At 51.3% G+C, this 19,151-nt stretch overlaps 1 protein-coding gene across 4 annotated transcripts in view; it reads left to right on the forward strand.

Annotated features, from left to right (window-relative positions):
• NLGN3 (neuroligin 3) overlaps positions 1-19,151 on the forward strand; it is a 1,023,628-nt gene that overhangs the window by 225,223 nt on the left and 779,254 nt on the right. The window contains exon 1 of one of the 4 annotated variants that reach the window (XM_069612392.1): positions 250-2,181. The exons of the other annotated variants lie outside the window; for them this stretch is intronic. The gene's annotated coding sequence lies outside the window, so the exon portion shown is untranslated. Of the gene's footprint in view, positions 1-249; positions 2,182-19,151 lie in introns of those variants that run through there. 4 annotated transcript variants of the gene reach the window in all.

Genomic DNA, 19,151 nt, shown 5'->3' on the forward strand with positions numbered 1-19,151 from the left:
TCCTGCTTGCGCCCCCCTGCTCTGGTTCTTTCCCCCCCTCTGTCCTGCTGTCTTCCTCTCTTCTCCTCACCCCTTCCCTCCCTTCCTCCTATACCCTGTTTTCTTCTTCTCTTCCCCCCTCGCCTCCTCCTCCCCTGCTCTGGATACTTTTCCCTCCCTTTACTCCTCTGTCCCTCCTCCTTCCCTTCTGTCTTCCTATCTTCTCCTCCTCCCTTTCCTCCCTTCCTCCACTACTCTGTTTTCCTCTTCTCTTCCCCCCTCGCCTTCTCCTCCCCTGCCCCTGCTCTGGTTCTTTTACCTCCCTTTGCTCCTCTGTCCTCCTCTGTTCTTCTCTCTTCTCCTCACCCCCTTTCCTCCCTTGCTCCTCTCTGCTGTTTTCTTCTTCTCTTTGCCCCCTCGTCTCCTCCTCCCCTGCTCCTGCTTGCGCCCACCTACTCTGGTTCTTTCCCCTCCCTCTGCTCCTCTGTCCTGCTGTCTTCCTCTCTTCTCCTCACCCCTTTCCTCCCTTCCTCCTCTACCCTGTTTTCTTCTTCTCTTCCCCCCTCGCCTCCTCCTCCCCGGCTCTGGTTATTTTCCCTCCCTTTGCTACTCTGTCCCTCCTCTGTTTTTCTCTCTTCTCCTCACCCCCTTTCCTCCCTTGCTCCTCTCCGCTGTTTTCTTCTTCTCTTTGCCCCCTCGTCTCCTCCTCCCCTGCTCCTGCTTGCGCCCACTTGCTCTGGTTCTTTCCCCTCCCTCTGCTCCTCTGTCCTGCTGCCTTCCTCTCTTCTCCTCCCCTCTTTCCTCCCTTCCTCCACTACTCTGTTTTCCTCTTCTCTTCCCCCCTCGCCTCCTCCTCCCCTGCCCCTGCTCTGGTTCTTTTACGTCCATTTGCTCCTCTGTCCCTCCTCTGTTCTTCTCTATTCTCCTCACCCCCTTTCCTCCCTTGCTCCTCTCCGCTGTTTTCTTCTTCTCTTTGCCCCCTCGTCTCTTCCTCCCCTGCTCCTGCTTGCGCCCACCTGCTCTGGTTCTTTCCCCTCCCTCTGCTCCTCTGTCCTGCTGTCTTCCTCTCTTCTCCTCACCCCTTTCCTCCCTTCCTCCTCTACCCTGTTTTCTTCTTCTCTTCCCCCTCTCCTCCTCCTCCCCTGCTCTGGTTATTTTCCCTCCCTTTGCTCCTCTGTCCCTCCTCTGTTTTTCTCTCGTCTCCTCACCCCCTTTCCTCCCTTGCTCCTCTCCGCTGTTTTCTTCTTCTCTTTGCCCCCTCGTCTCCTCCTCCCCTGCTCCTGCTTGCGCCCACCTGCTCTGGTTCTTTCCCCTCCCTCTGCTCCTCTGTCCTGCTGCCTTCCTCTCTTCTCCTCACCCCTTCCCTCCCTTCCTCCTCTACCCTGTTTTCTTCTTCTCTTACCCCCTCGCCTCCTCCTCCCCTGCTCTGGATAATTTTCCCTCCCTTTACTCCTCTGTCCCTCCTCCTTCCCTTCTGTCTTCCTCTCTTCTCCTCCCCCCTTTCCTCCCTTCCTCCACTACTCTGTTTTCCTCTTCTCTTCCCCCCTCGCCTCCTCCTCCCCTGACCCTGCTCTGGTTCTTTCCCCTCCCTCTGCTCCTCTGTCCTGCTGTCTTCCTCTCTTCTCCTCCCCCTTTACTCCCTTCCTCCACTACTCTGTTTTCCTCTTCTCTCCCCCCCTCGCCTCCTCCTCCCCTGACCCTGCTCTGGTTCTTTTCCCTCCCTTTGCTCCTCTGTCCCTCCTCTGTTCTCCTCTCTTCTCCTCACCCCTTCCCTCCCTTGCTCCTCTCCGCTGTTTTCTTCTTCTCTTCCCCCCTCGCTCCCTCGCCCCCTCCTCCTCTGCTCCTGCCTGCTCTCCCCAGCCCTGGCTGTTCTCCCTCCCTCTGCTCCCCTGTTCCTCCAGTCTCTCCCTCTCCCGCCCTCTCCCCCCTCGCAGGCATTTGCATTCGCCTCTCATCCTCTCCTCCCTGCAGCCCGTAGACCGGCTCTGAAGGCGCCCTCTCTTCCGCGGCGCCCCCCGCCCCAGCCCAGGGAGGCAGAGCCGGGCTGCTGCTAGACCGGGAGGCGGCGGGCGGTACTGGTGCCGGCGGTACCGGGCCATGGGTGCTGGGCTCGCAAGTCGCGCAGAGGTCCCGAGGCGCCGCACTGCTGCTGCGAGACGGCTCGCCTGCACCTGTCTCGCCGAGGAGATGGCCGCTCTGCAGGTCAGTCACCAGAACGTGCGCTCTGGGATGGATGGCGCCCGGGCGCCCCCGGGAGTGGGGAGCTGGCCCTGGGGCCCCACGGAGGGCGCGATCTACCTAGAGCTCCCGCCTACAGCTGGCTGCGACCCCCGTCATCCATGCTGATGGGGAGTATGCCACCAGCCTGCCTCCCTTCACATGTAGCCCGTGCCATCACCCGTCCTTCCTCAGCCCCTCGCCCGCCAGCTGTGCTCCAGCAGCCCCCAGGGCACCAGCCCAGCGTCGAGTGCTCCTCATCCATCGACAGAGACCACCTCTGGTCATTCATCACCTCCAATGGTGTAGTGACCCCTGGTCCATCAGCCCAGCAGTGGCCTTCCAATAGCCGATCATCTATTGGAATGTCACCCATCGTCCATCACTCATCTCTGGTCCTCCATCACGCCCGTGGTGTAGTGACCCCTGGTCCATCAGCCCAGCAGTGGCCTTCCAATAGCCGATCATCTATTGGAATGTCACCCATCGTCCATCACTCATCACCAATAGCCCATCACTCATCTCTGGTCCTCCATCACACCCCTGGTGTATGTGACCCCTGGTCCATCGGTGGCCTTCCAATAGCCGGGCATCTATTAAGTGTGAGTTGGAGGGGTCATGCGGTCAGTGCACCCTTTCCTTGCCTCCTATTTCCAGCACTTCTTGCCCCCCTCTCTACTTGCCCCCCCCAGCACTCTCTGAAATGTTGTCAGGCCTAGTATGATAGTCGCTTGTATTGTAGCTCCCCTCCAGTTCTGCACCCCTCTCCCTCAACTTTTGTTTTCCTCTTGCTCTACCAGAAATGTTGTCAGGCCTAGTGCGGTAGTCGACTGTCTGTCTCACCCCCCGCCCCCCTGTCTCTCCCCCTTCCTTATCTATGTCTTCACTCTTGCACTATCTGAAATGCTGTCAGGCCGAGACCAAAAGTTAATTTTGCATTCTTGTTGTTTATGGCCTGTAAGAATGTCATTGGGCCTCATTACACGGTAGGCGATAAGGGTTTACCGGTACCGGTAAGGGCACCGGTACCGGTAAACCCTTACCACCTTTCTACGAGGTCCCTTCGCAGGACCCGACCTTAACGGCTGGTGTAGACCAACCGTTAAAGTTGGGACCCGCAAAGGGACCATGGTGCTAATTACGGTACCGCAATTTTCGGTACCATAATTAGCTCCTTCCCCATTCCCATTATGCCCTATGGGGCAAAAATGGCAATGGGGAAGGGCCATGGAGAAAGGGGGAATTACCGCCCCGCCAACCTTGGAATGGGGTGGTAATTCCCCTTTCCTCCATGGTGGTACCGGTATGGTACCGGCAGGCAACCATGGTGCTAATAGCACCATGGTTTACCGCCTACCGTGTAATGAGGCCCATTGTATTTTCCCTTGTTCCCTCCCTTGCTGTGAAGCACTTGGCTCTCATTACAACCCGGGCGTCAAGGGGTTAGCGACGCCGTAAAAGGTGGCGGCGCCGTTAAACCCTTAACGCCTGATTACGAGGTCCCTTTGCGGGTGGCACTTTAACACCTGCTTTTAGCAGGCGTTAAAAAAACAACCCGCAAAGGGATCTTGGTGCTAAGTACGGTGCTGCAATTTGCGGCACCGTACTTAGCGCCTTCCCCATTCCCATTGAGCCTTATGGGGCAAAAATGGGAATGGGGACGGGCCATGGTGGCATGGGGAATTACCGCCCTGCCAACCTCGGAATGGGGCGGTAATTCCCCATTCCGCCATGGCGGAGTCGATAAGTTACCGGCATGGACCATGATTCTATTAGCACCATGGTCCAACCCCTGGGTCGTAATGAGGGCCATTGGGCCTCATTACACGGTGGCCCTCATTACAAGTCAGGCGTTAAGGGTTGAACGGCGCCGTCGGCGCCGTTAACCCTTAACGCCTGATTCACACTTTAACGCCTGCTTTTTGCAGGCGTTAAAGTCCAAGGCGCTAAGCGATCTTGGTGCTAATTACGGCACCGTAATTTACGGTGCCGTAATTAGCGCCTTCCCCATCCCCATTATGCCCTATGGGGCAAAAATGGGAATGGGGAAGGGCAAATGGTGAATGGGGAATTACCGCCCCACTCACCTTGTAATGGGGCGGTAATTCCGCCATCCACCATGGCGGAATCCGGCATGGACCATGGTGCTAATAGCACCATGGTCCACCGCCTGACTTGTAATGAGGGCCCGTAGGCGGTAACCCATGGTGCTATCAGCACCATGGTTGCCGCCGGTACCATACCGATACCACCATGGAGGAAAGGGGAATTACCACCCCATTCCAAGGTTGGCGGGGCGGTAATTCCCCCTTTCTCCATGGCCCTTCCCCATTCCCATTTTTGCCCCATAGGGCATAATGGGAATGGGGAAGGAGCTAATTACTGTACCGCAAATTGCGGTAGAGTAATTAGCACCAAGGTCCCTTTGCGGGTCCCAACTTTAACGGCTGGGCTACACCAGCCGTTAAGGTTGGGTCCCGCAAAGGGACCTCGTAGTAAGGCGGTAAGGGTTTACCGGTACCAGTGCCGTTACCAGTAAACCGGTACCGCCTACCGTGTAATGGGGCCAATTTTGTATAGACACTATATAAATAAAATATCATATCATATATCATTTTGAGCCTTGAAGTGTCTTGTCTGCAGCTGATGGGTAGGCCTAGTGGTATCTTGTGCTCCCAGCCGGGTCTGATGTGTGGGGGCCGTGCCTGTTTGAGGTGGGAGCGAGCGGATGGCTTTTGTGGCTGGGGTGATGTGGTGGCATTTCTTTGGCTCATTGATGAGCCATGCAGCTTCACGCTGGATGGCCATCAGAGGCCTATGGTGCTCTCTGGCATACTGGTTAAGACGATGTTATCACTGTCTCTGAGGACGGATTGGGGGGAGTTGCCCTTGTGGATGGTGGACTTGCTGTGCAGGGGCATGCACGTTGGTGCCATGCAGGTTTGTGGCTGATATAGGTCATGATTGGCAAGTAGCTGTCAGTTTTGAAACTGCAAGACTTTGCTGAAGCCTGAACATAACTGTGTGGGGAACACACTGTCTGCATGAGCCTGTGGCAGCCCAGTCTGGCCTTGTGTGTGTTTGGTGCTGTCTCCATTCCTGCATCAAGCCATCCATGTGAGTGTTGATCTCTGACTTCCCTCCATGCTTTCCTTTGTCACTTCAGTCATGAGAAGTACAAATACATTCAGCTTCAAGGACGAACACTTCTCATGTGGAAACGCGTGCCGCGGGCTCGTGATGGTGTTAATGTTAAAGGACATCTGTACCGCGCACTATCACAGCGCTCGGGCGGATCTGAAAGGAGAGTGTGGAGGGTTAGTAGGGTGTAGTGGGAATAGGTAGTGTGCGAGTTGTGATGTCCTGTTGACAGCTTCAGTTCGGTTTGCACTGTTCACTGAGCTTGCTTTTGTTTATGGCTATGCTTGTTGCAGTGTGGGGAAGTGCATGCGGATTGCTGTGCAGAGATTTGCTTGTGTATGTTTGCGTTAGCAAAGTATATGCAGAAATTGAGGCTTTAGGGATGGGTTAGTGCTTTTTTTACCCCGTTCCTCTGGACTTCTGTGCCCTTCATCTCCTGTGTGTTGGACATCATGTGGCAGATTAACCAGAGTGGTGGCTTTCCTCTGTGGTTTTCTAGCGGTTTGTGGGCATGAGACGTTGCAACGGTCTCCCTCCACCCGGGCTGGAAATAATTAAGGGATTTATGGTGCCTTCCTGGGTTTCTTGTGCGTGGTCCCTACCCACCGGTGATCGGGTGCCCTAATGCCCCTTCTGTTGCCAGTGATGGTTAATATTGCCCCTGTCTGTAGCTGGGGTTCCTGGTTCCAGGGCATTGATTAGAGAGGGGCATTGAGGGAGTGTTTCTTCCTTTGGCTTTCTCCCTGGCTTGTTCTTTCAACTGAGTGTGTATAGGTGTGCTCTGTTGTCCAGGGGAGTCATTGTTTTTCCTAGTCGTTTGCTTCTGATTCTGATGTGAAGAGCCACGTTTTTAGTAGTTTTCTGAATGATCCACGAAAACTTGTATGTTGCCTCTCTCGGGTGCTACTGTGGGCAGAACAGCAGTTCTGCAAACCGTCAGCCGAGTTACTAGCACCGACGGTCTGTAGGACGGGCCATATTCAGTCTTGTCATGTATGTTCTTGAAGACCGAATCTCCCGCCTGGATGGGGCCTCTGGAGTGGCCTCGGCAGATCCACCTGGAGGGATCCCTTAGCAGCGTTGGCAGCAGCAGCTCTTGTTGGGAGAGGGGTCTGGCGAGGGTGTGTAGTTCAGGCAAAAACCGTTTCCACACAAACAAGAGCTCAAATTGTGTCTTTCCGCTGCATAAAGACTGACGTGGTAAAATATGTATACTTTTTACTAGCGACACATGGTCCACCCAGTTACCGCCCATTGAAATGATGCATTTTGTCGCAAAATATATATTTTTTCTAAGTTCTTAAAGGGACGCCAAACCATGTACCAATAATTATCATCTTTTAATACAATCCAATATATACCAGTTTTTGAATTTGCTTTTTCTATACTCTGAAACCCTCCTACGTTTAAAAAAGGCGTGTGTTGGTGGGAAGGGTAGTGACAGACACAGGGCCTCATTACGAGTGCGGCGGTAAGGAGTCAACGGCACCGGTAAGCATGCCGGTGCCGTTAGCCCCCTACCGCCGCATTCCGAGGTCCCTTAGCAGGTCTCACTAAGGCCTGCTGGCTCTACCAGCCGCCCTTAGCGGGAGCCGCTAAGGGACCAGGGACCTAATAAGGAGCCCGCTGTTTGCAGGCCCGTTATTAGCTCCTTCCCCATTCCCATTGAGCCCTATGGGGGCTCGAATGGGAATGGGGAATGGTTTTCAGAATGGGGACTTACTGGGTCCTCCAAGGTTGGAATGACCCGGTAAGTCCCCATTCCGACAACCCGGACCCGTACACGAGTTTGGAGGCAGCCATGGCACTTCCTCCAAACTCGTAATGACCCCCACAGTCTTTCCAAATAAGAAATGTTTTATGGAGCTGCTAAACTTCAAATGCCTTTCCTAAAACTATTCATTTGTATCTTCTCTTGTGTGGTAGCGATTTCCTCAGCTGCACGGTGGCTTACTGCAGGTGACATTCCCGCATACAGCAGTCCTGCAGCCCGGTAACATGGCATTTCTGACTTTATAATGGGGAACAACTGAAGGGTACATATGACTCAATACCATGTGAACCCTACAAGTTACTGCGTGCATACCACATGCAGTAACAGTAAATTAGTGTGATGGTATAATGCAAACTTGTAATGACCCCCAAAGTGCTGCGTTTGAATGCCTGAAAGAAAGGGGATTCCCCCGTGAGAAAATGTGACTGAAAGGGCACTAGAGGTAAACGAATGGAGAAGTGTAGGCTACGTCTTCAAGCTGTAGTTAATCCTTGATTGAGTACATTTCTTCTAGGGACCAGGGAAAACAAAAGGCTTTGTGATAGGGGTGTGCACGCGCGCGTGTGTGTATGCACATGATTGAAAGTTGGGGCGCTCCCCCAGCTGCGGCAGAAGACTTCTTATTTATTAATGGGCACCTCGATACACCCTGAATGAAAGATGAAATCTTGACTGCATTGAAGATCTCCCTCTTCTGGGAACATTCTCTTTAAGATGTAATGTTTCCTGTTTCCTGGGAACATTCTCTGTATGATGCAATGTTTCCTGTTGGCATGTCCATGAGGTAGTTGGATGTCAGTCTCTGTCTATCCTGGATCAATGCAAGCAGTCTCAGCCTATCCTGGATCAATGCAAGCAGTCTCTGCCTATCCTGGATCAATGCAAGCAGTCTCAGCCTATCCTGGATCAATGCAAGCAGTGTCAGCCTATCCTGGACCAATGCAAGCAGTCTCAGGCTATCCCAGAACAATGCAAGCAGTCTCAGCCTATCCCGGACCAATGCAAGCAGTCTCAGCCTATCCTGGATCAATACAAGCAATCTCAGCCTATCCTGGATCAATGCAAGCAATGTCAGCCTATCCTGGACCAATGCAAGCAGTCTCAGCCTATCCTGGATCAATGCAAGCAGTCTCAGCCTAACCTGGATCAATGCAAGCAGTCTCAGCCTATCCTTGGAATTATTCTGGCATTACCCTAACTGCCATGAGCATTTCAGTCTCCAGCTCAGTGACACACTTAATTGAGACTTAGGGCCTCATTACACGGTAGGCGGTAAGGGTTTACCGGTACTGGTACCCTTACAGCCTTACTACGAAGTCCCTTTGCGGGTTGGAGAATTTAACGCCTGTAATTAGCACCTATGCTAATTAGCACCTATGGGGCAAAAATGAGAATGGGAATGGGGAAGGGCAATGGGCAATGGGGCAATGGGGGAAGGGGGAATTACCGCCCCACCAACTTTGGAATAGGGCGGTGATTCCCCTTTCCACCAAGGCGGTGCCGGTATTTTACCAGCATGGACCAAGGTGCTAATAGCACCTTGGTCCACTGCCGTCTGTGTAATGAGGCCCTTATTATTATCAGGAGACCCTGGAGAAGAAGCCCGCCACCACTGCTGCTTGAGTGGAAAGCAGAGCAAGAACGCTCGTGCACTTTGCATTCTAAACCTATGTTTGCTGTTGTTTTGATGACAGTTACAGATTTCTTTGACTGTAATTTTCTGTAGATTTGCTAAAGTATATTTATGTAATATTCTTCTGTGAATACATTGTAGTATTTTTAAGTTTATGTGCTTTGATGTAGCCTGTGCCTGCTCCTCCTCCTCCTGCAGAGTAAAGTCTGAGGACCTCATTACGACTTTGGAGGTAGCCATGCCCTTAATAAGGGCATGGCTGCTTCCAAAACCGTGTCCGGTCCGAGTTCCCTGAATGGGGAATTACCGGCCCATTCCGAGTTTGGAGGGCCCGGTAATTCCTCCCTCAGGGAACCCGGGCACGGACCTTCCCCATTCCCATTTGAGCCCCCATGGGGTCAATGGCAATAGGCGTGGGAGCTAACAACAGACCGATTACGACCGGCCCGTTGTTAGTTCCCTGGTCCTCTCGCGGGACCCGGTAAGGATGTCTGGTAAAACCAGACGTCCACATCGGGTCCCGCGAGGGAACCTCGTAATATTGTGGAATGAGTTTAACGGGTCCGCCACCATTAGCGGCACCCGTTAACCCATTCCGCTATACTTATAATGAGGCCCTGAGTGTTTGGCCTTAATTCAAAACAAGCACTAGCAAAGCCAAAAGTGTTGACTTTTGTGTAGGAATAGGATAGGAATGTTCCAGGCCCTGCCACATTCATACTACCCGGCCATCCTATGGTATAAACTGGCAGGGGGTGTCCCTGCCTGTTCTTCTTATAACGATGCCTGCAAATGCCTGCCTAATGCCCGTACAAGAGCCAAAACGGATAGCATTGTCATTGCGTGCTTTAGCGGGAACTAAGTGCAAGGAACAGGTTCAAGGAACCACATATATAAACTAAAAGCCACGTGGCTGAAGGTACACTTGGTTAAGACTCTGATATTACACCAGCATCTATGGAACAGCTGCAATTAGGCTATGACCTTTCAGAAGCCTGGTTATTTTTTTTTTGTTGTCTTTTTGTCTTTTTGTTTTCTTCCTGCACGTGTCAGGACAGAAGCCTGATTAGAAATGTCCTTGGCATCTCCTTAAAAGAACAGAGCTAGGTCAAATGGTCCCCAGAAATGTGTGTTTTAGGTGTGATGGGGCAGTTTGTGGGTGAGGAATAGCATGGCCATGAGAGGTCAGTGGGTGCTTAAAGTGTAAACAGCACTCCAAGGCTGTGTGTCTCTCCTCACATCCCATCTCCCTCCTGCCTTCACTTCCCATGTCACTCAGTGCTCAGAGCACCACCTAATGGCTAAAACTAAACACTGCAACCAGATGGCCTTTTCAATCCCTTGTTTGATCTTAGGTTGAGTGCCTATCTCTGTTCTCCTCTCCCCCTGACACTCTATGGCAACTCCACAGCACTTATCCCTCACCCCTTCATCCTATATCCTAGCACTTCCCCCACTATCCTGCTCCTACAACGGGCTCAACGGTCCTAGTCCCTTGTTCACGTTTCTACCTCCCCTGCATCATCTGGTCTTATGTCCACATCCTCTCACTCATTGTCAAGGGCACTGGTCCTACGCACTGTACATTAATATTAAAAGGTTTCATAAGAATTTTTGTGCCGAAAATGCTCTGTTTTCCCTGTAATTGTCATTAAAATAAATGAATACATGTGCTGTGTACGCTATGACATTATCAAGCTTACGGAGGACTAACCTAACATCTACCCCATCCTCCCAGGTCACCCCAGACCAATTCATTGGCACAGGATAATTAATTGCCCAGTTGCTGATAGTCCGTTAGCTCAATATCGCCCAGGCATCTGCTCCTCAATCTGAAGTCTGATGTCCACCAGCCCAAAGCCCATCAGCCCAATCCTAATCAACTGTTCAGAGAAGCTACTCACCACCACTATGGCTTGAGCAGAGAAGCTACTCACAAGCACTATGGCTTGAGCAGAGAAGCTACTCACAAGCACTGTGGCTTGAGCAGAGAAGCTACTCACAAGCACTATGGCTTGAGCAGAGAAGCTACTCACAAGCACTATGGTTTGAGCAGAGAAGCTACTCACCACCACTATGGCTTGAGCAGAGACGCTACTCACCACCACTATGGCTTGAGCAGAGAAGCTACTCCCCACCACTATGGCTTGAGCAGAGACGCTACTCACCACCACTATGGCTTGAGCAGAGAAGCTACTCCCCACCACTATGGCTTGAGCAGAGACGCTACTCACCACCACTATGGCTTGAGCAGAGAAGCTACTCACCACCACTATGGCTTGAGCAGAGAAGCTACTCACCACCACTATGGCTTGAGCAGAGAAGCTACTCACAAGCACTATGGCTTGAGCAGAGACGCTACTCACAAGCACTATGGCTTGAGCAGAGAAGCTACTCACCACCACTATGGCTTGAGCAGAGAAGCTACTCCCCACCACTATGGCTTGAGCAGAGAAGCTACTCCCCACCACTATGGCTTGAGCAGAGACGCTACTCACCACCACTATGGCTTGAGCAGAGAAGCTACTCACCACCACTATGGCTTGAGCAGAGAAGCTACTCCCCACCACTATGGCTTGAGCAGAGACGCTACTCACAAGCACTATGGCTTGAGCAGAGAAGCTACTCACCACCACTATGGCTTGAGCAGAGAAGCTACTCACCACCACTATGGCTTGAGCAGAGAAGCTACTCCCCACCACTATGGCTTGAGCAGAGACGCTACTCACCACCACTATGGCTTGAGCAGAGAAGCTACTCACCACCACTATGGCTTGAGCAGAGAAGCTACTCACCACCACTATGGCTTGAGCAGAGACGCTACTCACCACCACTATGTCTTGAGCAGAGAAGCTACTCACAAGCACTATGGCTTGAGCAGAGAAGCTACTCACCACCACTATGGCTTGAGCAGAGACGCTACTCACCACCACTATGGCTTGAGCAGAGAAGCTACTCCCCACCACTATGGCTTGAGCAGAGACGCTACTCACCACCACTATGGCTTGAGCAGAGAAGCTACTCACCACCACTATGGCTTGAGCAGAGAAGCTACTCACCACCACTATGGCTTGAGCAGAGAAGCTACTCACAAGCACTATGGCTTGAGCAGAGACGCTACTCACAAGCACTATGGCTTGAGCAGAGAAGCTACTCACCACCACTATGGCTTGAGCAGAGAAGCTACTCACCACCACTATGGCTTGAGCAGAGAAGCTACTCCCCACCACTATGGCTTGAGCAGAGACGCTACTCACCACCACTATGGCTTGAGCAGAGAAGCTACTCACCACCACTATGGCTTGAGCAAAGAAGCTACTCACCACCACTATGGCTTGAGCAGAGAAGCTACTCCCCACCACTATGGCTTGAGCAGAGATGCTACTCACAAGCACTATGGCTTGAGCAGAGACGCTACTCACAAGCACTATGGCTTGAGCAGAGAAGCTACTCACAAGCACTATGGCTTGAGCAGAGAAGCTACTCCCCACCGCTATGGCTTGAGCAGAGAAGCTACTCCCCACCGCTATGGCTTGAGCAGAGAAGCTACTCACAAGCACTGTGGCTTGAGCAGAGAAGCTACTCACCACCGCTATGGCTTGAGCAGAGAAGCTACTCACAAGCACTGTGGCTTGAGCAGAGAAGCTACTCACAAGCACTATGGCTTGAGCAGAGAAGCTACTCACAAGCACTATGGCTTGAGCAGAGAAGCTACTCCCCACCACTATGGCTTGAGCAGAGACGCTACTCACCACCACTATGGCTTGAGCAGAGAAGCTACTCACCACCACTATGGCTTGAGCAGAGACGCTACTCACCACCACTATGGCTTGAGCAGAGAAGCTACTCACCACCACTATGGCTTGAGCAGAGAAGCTACTCACCACCACTATGACTTGAGCAGAGAAGCTACTCCCCACCACTATGGCTTGAGCAGAGACGCTACTCACCACCACTATGGCTTGAGCAGAGAAGCTACTCACCACCACTATGGCTTGAGCAGAGAAGCTACTCCCCACCACTATGGCTTGAGCAGAGACGCTACTCACAAGCACTATGGCTTGAGCAGAGAAGCTACTCACCACCACTATGGCTTGAGCAGAGAAGCTACTCACCACCACTATGGCTTGAGCAGAGAAGCTACTCCCCACCACTATGGCTTGAGCAGAGACGCTACTCACAAGCACTATGGCTTGAGCAGAGACGCTACTCACAAGCACTATGGCTTGAGCAGAGAAGCTACTCCCCACCACTATGGCTTGAGCAGAGAAGCTACTCCCCACCACTATGGCTTGAGCAGAGAAGCTACTCACAAGCACTATGGCTTGAGCAGAGAAGCTACTCACAAGCACTATGGCTTGAGCAGAGAAGCTACTCACAAGCACTATGGCTTGAGCAGAGACGCTACTCACAAGCACTATGGCTTGAGCAGAGAAGCTACTCCCCACCACTATGGCTTGAGCAGAGAAGCTACTCACAAGCACTATGGCTTGAGCAGAGAAGCTACTCACAAGCACTATGGCTTGAGCAGAGAAGCTACTCACCACCGCTATGGCTTGAGCAGAGAAGCTACTCACAAGCACTATGGCTTGAGCAGAGAAGCTACTCACCACCGCTATGGCTTGAGCAGAGAAGCTACTCACAAGCACTATGGCTTGAGCAGAGAAGCTACTCACAAGCACTATGGCTTGAGCAGAGAAGCTACTCACCTCCGCTATGGCTTGAGCAGAGAAGCTACTCACAAGCACTATGGCTTGAGCAGAGAAGCTACTCACCACCGCTATGGCTTGAGCAGAGAAGCTACTCACAAGCACTATGGCTTGAGCAGAGAAGCTACTCACCACCACTATGGCTTGAGCAGAGAAGCTACTCACAAGCACTATGGCTTGAGCAGAGAAGCTACTCACAAGCACTATGGCTTGAGCAGAGAAGCTACTCACCACCACCATGGCTTGAGCAGAGAAGCTACTCACCACCACTATGGCTTGAGCAGAGAAGCTACTCACAAGCACTATGGCTTGAGCAGAGAAGCTACTCGCAAGCACTATGGCTTGAGCAGAGAAGCTACTCACAAGCACTATGGCTTGAGCAGAGAAGCTACTCGCAAGCACCATGGCTTGAGCAGAGAAGTTACTCACAAGCACTATGGCACTATGGCTTGAGCAGAGAAGCTAATCGCAAGCACCATGGCTTGAGCAGAGAAGCTACTCACAAGCACTATGGCTTGAGCAGCTACTCACAAGCACAATGGCTTGAGCAGAGAAGCTACTCACAAGCACTATGGCTTGAGCAGAGAAGCTACTCACAAGCACTATGGCTTGAGCAGAGAAGCTACTCACCACCACTATGGTTGAGCAGAGAAGCTACTCACAAGCACTATGGCTTGAGCAGAGAAGCTACTCACCACCACTATGGTTGAGCAGAGAAGCTACTCACAAGCACTATGGCTTGAGCAGAGAAGCTATTCACCACCACTATGGTTGAGCAGAGAAGCTACTCACCACCACTGTGGCTTGAGCAGAGAAGCTACTCACCACCACTATGGCTTGAGCAGAGAAGCTACTCACAAGCACTGTGGCTTGAGCAGAGAAGCTACTCACCACCACTATGGCTTGAGCAGAGAAGCTACTCACAAGCACTGTGGCTTGAGCAGAGAAGCTACTCACAAGCACTATGGTTTGAGCAGAGAAGCTGGCTTGAGCAGAGAAGCTACTCACAAGCACTATGGCTTGAGCAGAGAAGCTACTCACCACCACTATGGCTTGAGCAGAGAAGCTACTCACCACCACTATGGCTTGAGCAGAGATGTTACTCACAAGCACTATTGCTTGAGCAGATTGCAGCATTGTGATACTCTTTTATTTGCATTTCAAGCCTTTCTTTGATATTGTTTTTAAACTAGCTATGCTTTGCCATTTTTAGGTCTATTGATTATTCATATAGTTTTGGTAACACTTATGTGTGATATTTTTCTTTGAGTGAATGGTGATATATTTTTATTATAATCCACTATTTATTGAGAAGGCATATGTTTCCAATCCTGTAATCTGTACCGCTCAGCTCCCGTTTAAAGACTGCAGCCTGCATGTTCAGACTCGCTACTGAATGCTGAAGCATGTACTCCCATAGACTCCTTGCTTGACAGTAGACAAAGTGTTGTGTATGGTGCGGTATGAGAGAGGTTAAGGAGTGCCACCTTTGGACACCTCTACATCTCCCTAAGGCTTAGAAGACAATTCCCGGGTATCAATAGTACCTTTTCTCATTAACAATGTTACCCCCCAAACTCCTTACTCTCTGGCATATCGATGCTTCAACTGTACTCTGAGCCTTCTAAGCCTCTAAAATCCCTGCTCTGCTGCACCCTCTCACAGCCTCTAAAACTCACGCAATCCGTGCAGCTTCTGTCCCATTCCTACCCCGCTACCTCCTTCCAGACCAGTAACAATCCTGCTCCCCCCCTACCCCTTCCTGACATCCTGTTCCTCATATCTTGCGAGAGGTCCATTGACACAAGCTGCTACGCCGGGCTCCCGACCCCACCCTAATGACCAAATGAAGCTCCTGTGCCACCTCCTATGTACAGCAGAATCATAGGACATGAGGGGACCCGTGTAAGGCATAAAGGCGGAGGTCACCCCAGCCATAGGACATGAGGGGGCCCAGTTAAGGCATAAAGGCGGAGGTCACCCCAGCTGTAGGACAAGGCATAAAGGCGGGGTCACCCCAGCCGTAGGACAAGGCATAAAGGCGGGGTCACCCCAGCCGTAGGACAAGGCATAAAGGCGGGGCCACCCCATCCATAGGACATACGAGGGCCCAAATGATGCACTTAGGTGGGGCTTACCATATACATAGGTCCGAGGTGGACCTTTGTCTTTTACAAAAGTGGTGGTTACCACAGTAATAGGGCATAATGGGCCCTATGCAGTTCAATGTCACGTAGTTTTCCTATGGTTATTTATGAGCATGACTGGTATCGTGCCTCTCTCCATGGTCGCAAAGTCTGCGTTCAATGTTATCCTATGGAGGCACTTCTCTCTCCGTGGTCCTAAAGTCTGCGTTCAATGTTATCCTATGGAGGCACTTCTCTCTCCGTGGTCCTAAAGTCTGCGTTCAATGTTATCCTATGGAGGCACTTCTCTCTCCGTGGTCCTAAAGTCTGCGTTCAATGTTATCCTATGGAGGCACTTCTCTCTCCGTGGTCCTAAAGTCTGCGTTCAATGTTATCCTATGGAGGCACTTCTCTCTCCGTGGTCCTAAAGTCTGCGTTCAATGTTATCCTATGGAGGCACTTCTCTCTCCGTGGTCCTAAAGTCTGCGTTCAATGTTATCCTATGGAGGCACTTCTCTCTCCGTGGTCCTAAAGTCTGCGTTCAATGTTATCCTATGGAGGCACTTCTCTCTCCGTGGTCCTAAAGTCTGCGTTCAATGTTATCCTATGGAGGCACTTCTCTCCCCGTGGTCCTAAAGTCTGCGTTCAATGTTATCCTATGGAGGCACTTCTCTCTCCGTGGTCCTAAAGTCTGCGTTCAATGTTATCCTATGGAGGCACTTCTCTCTCCGTGGTCCTAAAGTCTGCGTTCAATGTTATCCTATGGAGGCACTTCTCTCCCCGTGGTCCTAAAGTCTGCGTTCAATGTTATCCTATGGAGGCACTTCTCTCTCCGTGGTCCTAAAGTCTGCATTCAATGTTATCCTATGGAGGCACTTCTCTCTCCGTGGTCCTAAAGTCTGCGTTCAATGTTATCCTATGGAGGCACTTCTCTCTCCGTGGTCCTAAAGTCTGCGTTCAATGTTATCCTATGGAGGCACTTCTCTCTCCGTGGTCCTAAAGTCTGCGTTCAATGTTATCCTATGGAGGCACATCTCTCTCCGTGGTCCTAAAGTCTGCGTTCAATGTTATCCTATGGAGGCACTTCTCTCTCCGTGGTCCTAAAGTCTGCGTTCAATGTTATCCTATGGAGGCACTTCTCTCTCCGTGGTCCTAAAGTCTGCGTTCAATGTTATCCTATGGAGGCACTTCTCTCTCCGTGGTCCTAAAGTCTGCGTTCAATGTTATCCTATGGAGGCACTTCTCTCTCCGTGGTCCTAAAGTCCCCTTCTCTCTCCGTGGTCCTAAAATCTGCGTCCAATGTTATCCTATGGAGGCACTTCTCTCTCCGTGGTCCTAAAGTCTGCGTTCAATGTTATCCTATGGAGGCACTTCTCTCTCCGTGGTCCTAAAGTCTGCGTTCAATGTTATCCTATGGAGGCACTTCTCTCTCCGTGGTCCTAAAGTCTGCGTTCAATGTTATCCTATGGAGGCACTTCTCTCTCCGTGGTCCTAAAGTCTGCGTTCAATGTTATCCTATGGAGGCACTTCTCTCTCCGTGGTCCTAAAGTCTGCGTTCAATGTTATCCTATGGAGGCACTTCTCTCTCTGTGGTCCTAAAGTCTGCGTTCAATGTTATCCTATGGAGGCACTTCTCTCCCCGTGGTCCTAAAGTCTGCGTTCAATGTTATCCTATGGAGGCACTTCTCTCTCCGTGGTCCTAAAGTCTGCGTTCAATGTTATCCTATGGAGGCACTTCTCTCTCCGTGGTCCTAAAGTCTGCGTTCAATGTTATCCTATGGAGGCACTTCTCTCCCCGTGGTCCTAAAGTCTGCGTTCAATGTTATCCTATGGAGGCACTTCTCTCCCCGTGGTCCTAAAGTCTGCGTTCAATGTTATCCTATGGAGGCACTTCTCTCTCCGTGGTCCTAAAGTCTGCGTTCAATGTTATCCTATGGAGGCACTTCTCTCTCCGTGGTCCTAAAGTCTGCGTTCAATGTTATCCTATGGAGGCACTTCTCTCTCCGTGGTCCTAAAGTCTGCGTTCAATGTTATCCTATGGAGGCACATCTCTCTCCGTGGTCCTAAAGTCTGCGTTCAATGTTATCCTATGGAGGCACTTCTCTCTCCGTGGTCCTAAAGTCTGCATTCAATGTTATCCTATGGAGGCACTTCTCTCTCCGTGGTCCTAAAGTCTGCGTTCAATGTTATCCTATGGAGGCACTTCTCTCTCCGTGGTCCTAAAGTCTGCGTTCAATGTTATCCTATGGAGGCACTTCTCTCTCCGTGGTCCTAAAGTCCCCTTCTCTCTCCGTGGTCCTAAAATCTGCGTCCAATGTTATCCTATGGAGGCACTTCTCTCTCCGTGGTCCTAAAGTCTGCGTTCAATGTTATCCTATGGAGGCACTTCTCTCTCCGTGGTCCTAAAGTCTGCGTTCAATGTTATCCTATGGAGGCACTTCTCTCTCCGTGGTCCTAAAGTCTGCGTTCAATGTTATCCTATGGAGGCACTTCTCTCTCCGTGGTCCTAAAGTCTGCGTTCAATGTTATCCTATGGAGGCACTTCTCTCTCCGTGGTCCTAAAGTCTGCGTTCAATGTTATCCTATGGAGGCACTTCTCTCTCCGTGGTCCTAAAGTCTGCGTTCAATGTTATACTATGGAGGCACTTCTCTCTCCGTGGTCCTAAAGTCTGCGTTCAATGTTATCCTATGGAGGCACTTCTCTCTCCGTGGTCCTAAAGTCTGCGTTCAATGTTATCCTATGGAGGCACTTCTCTCTCCGTGGTCCTAAAGTCTGCGTTCAATGTTATCCTATGGAGGCACTTCTCTCTCCGTGGTCCTAAAGTCTGCGTTCAATGTTATCCTATGGAGGCACTTCTCTCTCCGTGGTCCTAAAGTCTGCGTTCAATGTTATCCTATGGAGGCACTTCTCTCTCCGTGGTCCTAAAGTCCCCTTCTCTCTCCGTGGTCCTAAAATCTGCGTCCAATGTTATCCTATGGAGGCACTTCTCTCTCCGTGGTCCTAAAGTCTGCGTTCAATGTTATCCTATGGAGGCACTTCTCTCTCCGTGGTCCTAAAGTCTGCGTTCAATGTTATCCTATGGAGGCACTTCTCTCTCCGTGGTCCTAAAGTCTGCGTCCAATGTTATCCTATGGAGGCACTTCTCTCCCCGTGGTCCTAAAGTCTGCGTTCAATGTTATCCTATGGAGGCACTTCTCTCTCCGTGGTCCTAAAGTCCCCTTCTCTCTCCGTGGTCCTAAAATCTGCGTCCAATGTTATCCTATGGAGGCACTTCTCTCTCCGTGGTCCTAAAGTCTGCGTTCAATGTTATCCTATGGAGGCACTTCTCTCTCCGTGGTCCTAAAGTCTGCGTTCAATGTTATCCTATGGAGGCACTTCTCTCTCCGTGGTCCTAAAGTCTGCGTCCAATGTTATCCTATGGAGGCACTTCTCTCCCCGTGGTCCTAAAGTCTGCGTTCAATGTTATCCTATGGAGGCATTTCTCTCTCCGTGGTCCTAAAGTCTGCGTTCAATGTTATCCTATGGAGGCACTTCTCTCTCCGTGGTCCTGAAGTCCCCTTGCAATGTTATC

Source organism: Ambystoma mexicanum, chromosome 5p (assembly GCF_040938575.1).
Source record: "Ambystoma mexicanum isolate Mex_15411 chromosome 5p, UKY_AmexF1_1, whole genome shotgun sequence".
Taxonomy (NCBI): Eukaryota; Metazoa; Chordata; class Amphibia; order Caudata; family Ambystomatidae; genus Ambystoma; species Ambystoma mexicanum.